The sequence below is a fragment of the Pyrus communis genome, chromosome 3 (genome assembly GCF_041283825.1).
Source record: "Pyrus communis isolate YQ-2024b chromosome 3, ASM4128382v1, whole genome shotgun sequence".
Taxonomy (NCBI): domain Eukaryota; kingdom Viridiplantae; phylum Streptophyta; class Magnoliopsida; order Rosales; family Rosaceae; genus Pyrus; species Pyrus communis.
In genome coordinates, this window is record NC_142567.1 from 30,404,732 (window position 1) to 30,411,947 (window position 7,216).

A 7,216-nucleotide genomic window follows, 5' to 3' on the forward strand; every position below is an offset into this window, starting at 1 on the left:
AATCGGGTTATAACCAACCAAGGCCTAGTTTGTTGACGACTTATTATTAGGTACAACACATTACGTATATATTATATGCAGCTACGTTTGAATTTACAAAAAACACTAATTGGTACATTTATTTGCAATTTTAGTACTTTTGAGTTGATACATATTGTTAATATTGGTACATTATTCTTATTTTGGTACGTTTTATTTTGTACACATTGTGTATTGGTACATTTATATTATTCTCAATCCTATTTTCACTTAACGTACTACAAAAAAAAAAAAAAAAAAATTATTTCGGTACGTTTGATTTTGGGGGATTTAAAAATATTTTAAACTATTTTGGAAAGAAAATATCTTAAGTTGTAGATAATTATTGCTAAATTGTAGCATTATTGTGAAAATAAATTGAATCCAACCAACTTTTTTTTTTTCACAATTATCTCTAACGGATGAGAGTGTAATCAAAAGGCTAGATTATAGGAAATTTGTTACAATATAATGTGCATATAGCACCAAAATTATGACAAAAAAAAAAAAGTTTAATCAAATCACAAAAATGCATGGATGTTTGATGTAAAAAATTCAAAATTGAGGCGCCTATATCAAAAGATCCCAATATTGAGTTTGATTCCCTTTAGGTCAAAAAACTTGAGTTTTACGAGAACATTCCAATTTTTGAGTTCAATATGTTAAATTTATGTGCTTAATTTCTATACGAATAAAAGTCAAACATTTGAAAAATTAGAAAAGAGAATGATTATATAGTTGTTTAAATTATAACGTAAATGATATTATTGTGACTGGCATCGATGAAATTTTAACGGTTCCACAAACATCTTGCAACAAAAGGTTGATTTTCAAATGGATGAGCCGTTCTAATTTTGGGTACTTCACTTTTGGAGGTTACAGGGCCTGTTTGGGATTGAGGTGCTTAAAAAAAAAGCTACTATGAAAAAAAGCTATGAAAATTTTTGATGTTTGGTAAACTTTGAAAAACAGCTTTGTTTCAAAGTTGAGGGTGAAAAAAAGCCCAAAACCAAGAGATGACAAGAAGCTGCAATTTGCAGCTTTCAAAAGCTGCTTATTTTCACCCACACACGGGTGAACAGTGTCCAAGTTTAATGAAATATACCATAACCCAAAACTGCCCTCGGCTTTCCCTTCACCGACGCTCTCGCCTTTCCCTTCTCCAGAACTCTCTCGCATAACCCGAACCTCAGGCTCTCTCTCGTTCTCTCGTTCTCTCGTTCCATCATGAACTTCCACTCGGTATTGGACGGCTGCGCCTCGACCAAGCGCTGCAGGATCTTGAGCGCCTCGTCGTCCTCGCCGTTTTCGAGCTTCTGCTGCAGAAGCGATTTCAGGGCACCGATGGCTTCCGAATTCGAACCCAGGAAGTCGGACAATGGCGATGAGGATTGGTTGTTCTCGTTATCTGTGACCTGGGTCGGCGCTTCTTCGGTCAATGTCGGCGGAGGTTCGGCTATGGCAAGCAAAGTCGATGATTTGGTGGTGAACACGGCGGCGGTGACTCCGATGAGAATGGCGGTTTTGGCGTAATGTTTAAGAGTTTGAAGAATCGGGCTTGGGTTGTTGTGGGTGTTACCTGGGAAGAGGGGTCGGTGGTGGTGGGCGGCGGAGGAGGCTGTGACTTTGAGGGCAGGGACATTGTGGGAATTGTGGGAATGGGGAGGGTCAAAACGGAGAAGGGAAGGTTGGGTTGGTTTACTGGGAATGAGTTTGTATTGGATTGTATGATTATAAATTTGTATTGAGTTTTTTATAGTTCAAAATTTAGGTCTTGTTCTTTTTTTGTTTGATTATAAATTACACCGTCGATTTACAACAATGTCTTCTATTTATTTAATTGTATGATTATCTGCCAAATTGATGATGGCGGACTCATTTCGGGGTTGCATGGAAGCCACATTTAGCACTGACTGAGACTACTTTCAAGTACATTAACAATATTGTACTAATGAATCCTAGCTATTCACTCTAAAATATTTCTATTAAAGTAGTTTGTCATACTAAATAATATTTAAGATAAAGTTTATAAATATTTTTCTTCTAAAAATAAAATATATTTAGTAATTCACTTTTATTTGTTAAGAAAATTAAATTAATAGCACATCTAGTAATATACCCTTTTTGGTCATTTCACACAGTCACAGCTGTTTTACAAAAAAGTTTACCAAACACTATGATACTGTTTTTTGTTTCCAAAAGCACTTTTACAAAAAAGTTTACCAAACACTTTGCTGGCTTTATTTCACAGCCGCTTATTCTCACAGCACAGCCGCTTATTCTCACAGCAGCTTTTTTTCAAAGCACAGCAATACCAAACCAGCCCACAGTCTAGTGATTTGGCAAAGTAAAGAAACAAAAGCCGGTTGCAACGTGCAAGGTCTAATGTTTGTTAAGGTTGAGTACGTGATAGAATTTTTACTATATGTGAAAATAAGAATAAAAACACCTAAAAATACTTGCAAGAGAATAAGATATTGTGTCATAAATGGCTCAAGTAAGGTCGTTCTCCACATGATTATTTAAAATAATTTATGTTAAAACCAAATCTTAATTAATTATTTAAAACAAAGTTCAGAAAAAGATTGATTTTGGAATTTAAAATAATAAAAACGAATTTTAATAAAAAAACAATTAAATAAATCGGCAAGGAAACAATTTTTAAGGAAACCAAATTGAAAACAAATAATTTTGAAAAACAATGGTAAAAGGACACTAGGTTTCTGTCATCACCTTAACAATCCTATATAGTTTTACCGATTACTTATGAATGACGCATACAACTTTAATGGTTAGGTTTTCCTTATACCTACTCTAATTGTGGCATTTAGATCAAATATATTAAACAAGTTAGAACATATATTAAACATGCAACTCAAGTTAGAACATATATTAAACATGCAACTCATGTGTGGCATTGAGATCAAATATAAACATGCATGATTCATTACACTTTGTAAAACCATTTGAAAAACCATGCAACCCTTAAAATGTGGCATTCGCCCGAAGTGAACTTACAGTTATTAACTACAAGAAGCATTCCTTAATTTCAGGGTGATATTCTAACATAAATTGCATCCGATTACTTATCAAAACATCCTAATGGTCGAGAAGCATTAAGACACAATGACAATTTAAATACAGTGATTAATATTTCAAAGTATGTATGTATAATATCATAAGCAATTGAATAAAGACTACGTAGGGTTCGTGACCTCTCCCTAGCAAAAGAGAATTAATTACTGTGAGAACCTGTATTTTTAAAATACTTATAGTAATTACGTGTTAATTATTCTAGTTAGTTTCATTGAACTTTGTAATATAAATTGTTTAGATATTTTCCATTGGTAATTTATAAATTATTTTATGCAGTGTTTTATACTTTAAATGGATATTTCGAAGTGACCTTGGTATCCAATTCCATCACATTAGTTTGGGCCCAATTAGTTACCCTTACCAACGGTTAGTTAACCTTACTAATGTCAGCCGCTTCCAATTCTTCTTAACTTCGTATTTCTTCTCTTCTTATGTCCACGACCAAGTGTAATGGTCTGAGGCCTTCTCATTTTTGTTTCTCCATTTGATTGACAGCTCCTGCTCTCTAGCATCTAATATCCCATATGCTATTATTATATATTATATTTTAAGTACTTATCACCATATGTTTAGTCGGTTGGGATGCCTATATATATATATATATATATGTATGTATGTATGTATGTATGTATGTATAAACCGATTCTTTCACAATTTATTATATCACCTCCGATTCACTTCATTCCCTAAAGGCAGATTAAGACTAAGGCTACTCTCAATAAGCAAGGAAAGAGATATTCAATCAACCAAGCAAAAAACCGATACTGCTACCACACACACACACACACATATATATATATATATATATATATTAGTATCTGATCTCTAGTTTCTAATGTTCATTAATTAAGGCCTTATCAGTTTTCAGATTTTGATCAAAATCTCTAGTAATAGTATATTAATGAATTACATGTCTGTTACATAATTTTTTTAAATAAAACTTAGTAATTGATTTAGAGTTTTAATACTCACACCCTTATTAAACTCCTAATTAATTTTCAATTCAAACACTTCCAAAATATAAAAAGTAAAATTAGAATAAGTTTTTACCCATTAAATTTTTATCTTATATGTACCCATTCATATAATTTTTTCAATTTTTCCTAATCTTAAATGTACCCATTCTTAAATATACCAATTTGTTGTATGAAAAATGTACCTTTTTTTATATAAAATTCATTCAATCTTTTCTCTAATCCATTTTTTAAACTTATAAGGGTACATTCTATTTCATTGATTTGAGAATGTATCCATGTCAAGTTTAATAGAAGAAATTTAATAATGTTATTAAGCCTAATATTATTTTTCATTTTTCGTGTTTTTGAAAAATGTACCCATGTTTTGGTACAATAATATTTTGGTTAGGTTTGATGAACATACCAATGTATATATATACCCAATATATTGGAGAGTATAATTTATCTTTAATATTTTTTTAATCCCATAAACTATGGATTTTATATAAAATCTCATTGATATAAATAACTACAAATTTTATTTGTAATTTAAAAATATTATAACCTACATAGAAATACATTATTACATTAATATCAGAGACTTCGATCAAAAACTAAAAATCACAAAGGTTTCAGTCAAAGAACATTAGAAGTTAGGGACCTCATCCAAAGTATTAATGTATTTATATGTAGGTTATAATATTCTTTGACCGAAACTTTTATGGTTTTTAGTTTTTAATCGAAGTCCCTGACATTAATGCAATAATGTATTTCTATGTAGGTTATAATATTTTTAAATTACAAATAAAATTTGTAGTTATTTATATTAATTAGATTTTATATAAAACCCATAATTTATGGGATTAAAATATTAAAAATGAACTATATTCTCCAATATATTTTGTGTGTGTGTGTGTGTATGCATGGGTGTGTTCATCAAAACTAACCAAAAAATTGTTGTACCAAAACATGGGTACATTTTTCAAAAAAAAAAAAAAAAAATGAAGATATTAGGCTTAATAACATTATTAAATTTTTTTTCTATTAAACTTGACATGGATACATTCTCAAATCAATGAAATAGAATGTACCTATATAATTTTAAAAAATGGATTAGAGAAAAGATTGAATGAATTTTATATATAAAAAGAAGGGATACGTTTTATATTAAAAAAATAGAATATTTTTCATATAACAAATTAGTATATTTAAGAATGGGTGCATATAAGATTATACAAACTTATTCTAGTTTTATTTTTTATATTTTGGAAATGTTTGAATTGAAAATTAATTAGGAGTTTAATAAGGGTGTGAGTATTAAAACTCTAAATCGATTACTAATTTTTATTATAAAAATTATGTAACTTACATGTAATTCATTAATATATATTAATGCTAAGAACTTTGATCAAAATTTAAAAACTGATAAGGTCTTAGTCAATGAATATTATAAACTAGGGGCTGGATATATATATCTATATATATCCTTGTTGAATTGGAGAGAAAGAAAGAAGGTGAGAGAGAGTTCGATCAGAAAGAGGATAGGAAAAGGGAACAGTTTTAGCGGGGAAGATGTGGGTTTATGATTCAAAATCTTGTTGACCTGCAGCTGCAAGGCTTTGGTAATTATTCCCAAAACTTGTTTCCTTTCATGGTTACTTCTATGAATGCTATTATGGAAAACTTAGCTTTATATGCAGAACTTGTAAAATAATGATTGAACATGATATTTGCCAGAATGACGATTTCATTTATTGAGTTGAAATATATTATACAATTGTGATCCTATAATCAAGGAATACAATCAAGTATATATTATGTATAAAGTCAACTGTAATCAATTACAATCAAATCATATTCTTGGCTGCTAATCTATCCCTGACTTCGTGAGATAGAGTTGGCATTCCAACACTCCCCCTCAAGTTGGAGAGTGTATGTTTAGAACTCCCAACTTGCGGAACATAGCTAAGAAAACATCATTTCCCAACGCCTTTGTGAATACATCTACAAGTTGTTGTGACGAAGAGACATATTTTGTTACGACGGAACCATCTTAGACTTTGTCTCTGATGAAATGACAATCAATCTCTATATGTCTAGACCGTTCATGGAAGACAGGGTTAGCAGCTATGTGTAAAGTTGTTTGGTTGTTGCAATATAATGTTGCGGCCTAAAAAGGTATCGAAGCCAAGATAACTCACAGCAAGCAGTTGTCATATCTCTATACTCGGCTTCGGCCGAAGATAATGATATTGTCTTCTATCTTTTTGATCTCCAAGAAATTAAAAAAAATCCAAAAAATATGCAATAACTTGTAGTAGACCTTCGAGTAATTGGGCAACCTGCACAGTCCGAGTCATAATAAATCCTCAAAGCTAATTTGTTTTGTGAGGAAAAGAAAAGACCTTGACCTGGTGTGCCTTTGAGGTACCTTAGAACGCAGAGTGCTACTTCCATATGTGGTTTACATGGCTCATGCATGAAGCGGCTTAAAACATGCACTGAATAAATAATGTTAAGACGAGTTCTTGTCAAGTAGATCAAGCGCCCCACAATCCTTCTATATTGTGATGGGTCTTTGAGTAGTTCCCCTTTATTTGAAAGTTTCAAGTTTTGTTCCATTAGGAAGTCAACTAGATATGCTCCTAAGAAGCTAACATCCTTCAAGATCTCCAAAGTGTATTTCCATTGTGAAATGGAAATACCTTTATGTGAACGTGACACTTTGATTCCCAAAAAATATTTCAAGTCTTCAAGATCCTTGATTCGAAAATGATTGTGCAAAGCTTTAAAGGAAGAAATGACAGCCAAATTATTCCCAATAATAAGGATGTCATCCATGTAAATCAAATGAGCCGTGAAAAAGTTCCCTTGTCGATGAGTGAAAAGTGAGTAATCTGCTTTGGATTGTACAAAACCTGCAACTCTAATGGCAGTAGAGAACTTGGCAAACCATTGGCGATAAGCTTACTTTAAACCATACAATGACTTGTGGAGGTGACATACTAAACTCTCCCGATGTCACAGAAGACCATAAGGTGGCGACATATAGATTTCCTCATAAAGATCATCATGTAAGAAAGCGTTATTAACATAGAGTTGATGAATGAACTAATTAAAGGCGGAGACAATAGACAGTAAAAAAC